The sequence below is a fragment of the Bos indicus genome, chromosome 3, assembly GCF_029378745.1.
Source record: "Bos indicus isolate NIAB-ARS_2022 breed Sahiwal x Tharparkar chromosome 3, NIAB-ARS_B.indTharparkar_mat_pri_1.0, whole genome shotgun sequence".
In the NCBI taxonomy this organism is placed as follows: Eukaryota; Metazoa; Chordata; class Mammalia; order Artiodactyla; family Bovidae; genus Bos; species Bos indicus.
Genome location: NC_091762.1, coordinates 5,485,419 through 5,489,013, shown reverse-complemented (window position 1 = coordinate 5,489,013; position 3,595 = coordinate 5,485,419). Strand labels below are relative to the sequence as shown.

Genomic DNA, 3,595 nt, shown 5'->3' with positions numbered 1-3,595 from the left:
AAAAAGGAGTTAGAAGCTGTTAGCAAGTTACAGTTTGCTTTATGTATTACATTTCTACTGTTTTCTTGGTTGGATTTGTATAAGACTCAGGGTATCTGTTAAAAGAGGGCAAGGTAATAATATATTAGCATTACAGGCAAGAATACCTTATAGTGGATGTGATTTAGCTAAATGGTTAATTTCTTAGGCTCTGAACCTAGGGTACTTGTGACCAAATACCCATTAAATGCATGGCTTAAGAATATTACTTCACTATTTTATCATTCAATTTCCTCACATGTGGTAATTGCAGTAGTTTTATGTTCTTCCAATATCCATCTTTATCGTCTTATTTAACAAATAACTTTTGAGAGCCTAAATATGTGCCAGGCAAAGGATTCTACATAAATTTGAGTGTTATATGAGCAATGACTGTATTTGTTTCTTTTTTTTTAGACTAAATATTTTATTGTATGCTGCCATCAGTGTATATAAAATAATTATCCTTGTGAAACAGAAAATTATGAATATTCAGAGAGGTAGACATTAAGGATTAACAAAAGTAGAAGTTTGTACAGTATGGCACTTTACAAAGAGGCTTTTGTACAGGTTTCAAATTTAGCTTTCCTTTGAATAATCACTGGTTTATAAAAAATGGTTTGGAAAACCTTGTAAAGATTTGTTTTACTACAAAAAGGAACAGACTTTTTGGGGCCTGAAGGGATTTGTACTTGAAGATACTCCAGTCATCAGAGGGTCATGTTGAGCATTCTGCAGACAGAACTGTTTGATATCTGCAGCTGCCTGGGAAACCGTCACCTGATTGAGCCCGGCCTCCAGCCAGAGCTGTTGAACCACTTTTTTTCATAGCTGCAACACTGGAAGGAGAAGGCAATGGCACCCCACTGCAGTACTCTTGCCTGGAAAATCCCATGGATGGAGGAGCCTAGTGGGCTGCAGTCCATGAGGTCGCTAAGAGTCGGACACGACTGAGCGACTTCACTTTCACTTTTCACTTTCATGCATTGGAGAAGGAAATGGCAACCCACTCCAGTGTTCTTGCCTGGAGAATCCCAAGGACGGGGGAGCCTGGTGGGCTGCCGTCTATGGGGTCGCACAGAGTCAGACACGACTGAAGTGACTTAGCAGCAGCGACAGTGGATGAACCAGACATGGCGCACTCAAAGGAGGGCAGATCCGCGGGCTGTCCGCAGGTCTGCGGTGGGTTCGCTGGGCCAGTCGGCAGGGCGGGGTGGGGTCGGGTGAGGCTCGGAACTTTGTCTCTTAACATATGTTTTTTTGTGATTGTCTTGAGGATAAGACACAGATAGTTATGGCAGTGGGGCTACAGTATCAGAACCTGGCTCAGTGGGCAAGTCTACTTCACAAAGTATATCTTTCGTAAAATATGAATAATATTCGAAAGTAGTGCCATTTCTCAACTTGACAAGGCAGTCACTTCAGCTGTTCACAACAAGAGAAAAATTGAAAAGGGCCAGCAGGAAGGAAGAGGAATGAGACTGTAGCGTATTTTAGGAGTGATAGTCCTTTCTCAAATACAGTTTGGTGCCCCAAAGTAAAGGTGAACTTCTGCCTCCTGAGATTTTCTTTATAGAGTATGGGAAAGCCCCTCGTTAAAAATGTGCCCTGCGCAACCCTTCCCATTGGCCAGCTATCCTAAACGTTGCCCTGCCTCCTTGATGAAGTGGTCTGACCTCTCTGACAAGAGTTCCCACAACCGTCTCTTCACGCCTTGTTGGTTTAGTTTCGCATGATGGATGACATGACACACAGTCAGCAGGGCTGTTGGTACCTGCTCTGTAAATGACTCTGGTAGCACGCGGCCAAAGGCAAAGTGACCATCTCTCCGTTCTGGCTGAGCATTTTGACTTCAGGTTTTCAAGTATGGAAGCAAGTGATTTATGAGACACAAAAAAGCATAAATGGCCTTCCACTCCTTTTGACAAGGAAAGACTGCCTGTATAACCCCCAACCCATGCTTTCTTTGCAAGATAATGCTGCCCAGGAAGAGCATAGCTTCCTTCCCCCACCATAAAAACGAAAAGGTGCTTGTTCTAGCCAATTTTGTGTGTATGAAGGCCTGGCCAGTAGATGGGCCATTGGAATGATTGCATGTGCTGTGTTAGTCTAAGCTAACAGCTGAGTCATTTTCATTTATCCTAGCTTATCAGTAGCTGCTGCAAGTAAATATCTTATCTGAAAAAGAGCTGATATTGAGACTGGCATGAAACTGTGCCATAATTTAGATAAAATAGCTCTAGGTAACGCTATGTTCAGTGGCTTCTACTTTCAAGATACCCACTTTTCCCCTCAGTTCCTGATTGGTGGCTTAGAGACTGAGCATCCTTATAAACCATCTGAGCTACAATAATACTTCACTTGTATGGCACCCTGAACAAAGCGAGGTTCAAAAGTGAGACTTGGGGCTATATTAAAAGTAGTGTGACCAATCATTCTGGTTTGTCCAGAATTGAGGGGTTTCCCAGGACATCAGCTTTTAGTACTAAAATCTAGACAGTCCCAAGGGACATAGTATTCCCAGTGCTAAAACCTGGACAGTCCTAGGGCAAAGTGGGAAAAGCTGACCACATTATTTGGAGGTGAGGACTTAGAAGGACTGAAGGATGGAGTGAAGAGTCGCATGATTCCTGACTGGAGTGAAGATATCACTAATTTTTTCAATGAATTGAATTTGAGTTAGCAAGTAACAAGTCTCACTGACTGAATTGCCTCGAAATGGAATTGTTTCTGAGGCCAAATTAGAACTCCCCCTAGAAGTAGAAAGTGAGTTATTCCAGCAGGTCATATCAGTAGGAACCATGTCTTATGGGTAACCCCACAGTATTTGGCCCAGGTTGGGTACCTTGTAGCCACTGAATACATCTTTAGAAATTGTCCAAAACCTTGATTCTATTTAAACCTGTTTCTTCATGCTCTGACTCTCACATATAGAGGTGGGAATGGTTTACATTTCCTTATTTGACATTTTCTTGTGGGAAAAAATGAAGAGCTGACTTAGATCTTTATAATCATTCATTATTGTCATTAGTTAAGAAAGAATACAAAACCATATAGGGTTTGAAAAATATTTTAGATGTTTTTTTAGACGTGCAAGCCTTGTAAAACAAGGCAAATTCCAGAGACTATGCTTTTTTTCCCCATGCTTAAGGAAGGGGGCATTCTTTGGAAGGTTACACAGTTGACACTTTAGTGATTTATTTGGCCTGCACTCATCTAAATGTGGCTTTGTAAAACAATGCTGACGCTTGAGAAGCAACTTGAGATTTAAAATAAGCTTTTAGAAGGTCTCCTGGCCTTAAGAACAGGAAGTGACTTATCACTGAAAACAAACCTGCTTTAAGTCCACAAGTTTGCTTTTTGTAAAAACAAACAAACAAAAAAAGCACTGGCGGTGTATCAGTTCAGTTCAGTTGCTCAGTCGTGTCCGACTCTTTGGGACCCCATGAACCACAGCACGCCAGGCCTCCCTGTCCATCACCGACTCCCGGAGTCCATCCAAACTCATGTCCATTGAGTCAGTGATGCCATCCAACCATCTCATCCACTGTTGTCCTCTTCTCCTCTTGCCGTCAAT

General features: G+C 42.1%; 1 pseudogene; it reads right to left on the bottom strand.

The window, feature by feature from the left end:
- Positions 1-659: 659 nt before the first annotated feature.
- On the bottom strand, positions 660-1,153 carry LOC139179896 (guanine nucleotide-binding protein G(I)/G(S)/G(O) subunit gamma-5-like; annotated as a pseudogene).
- Positions 1,154-3,595: the final 2,442 nt, after the last annotated feature.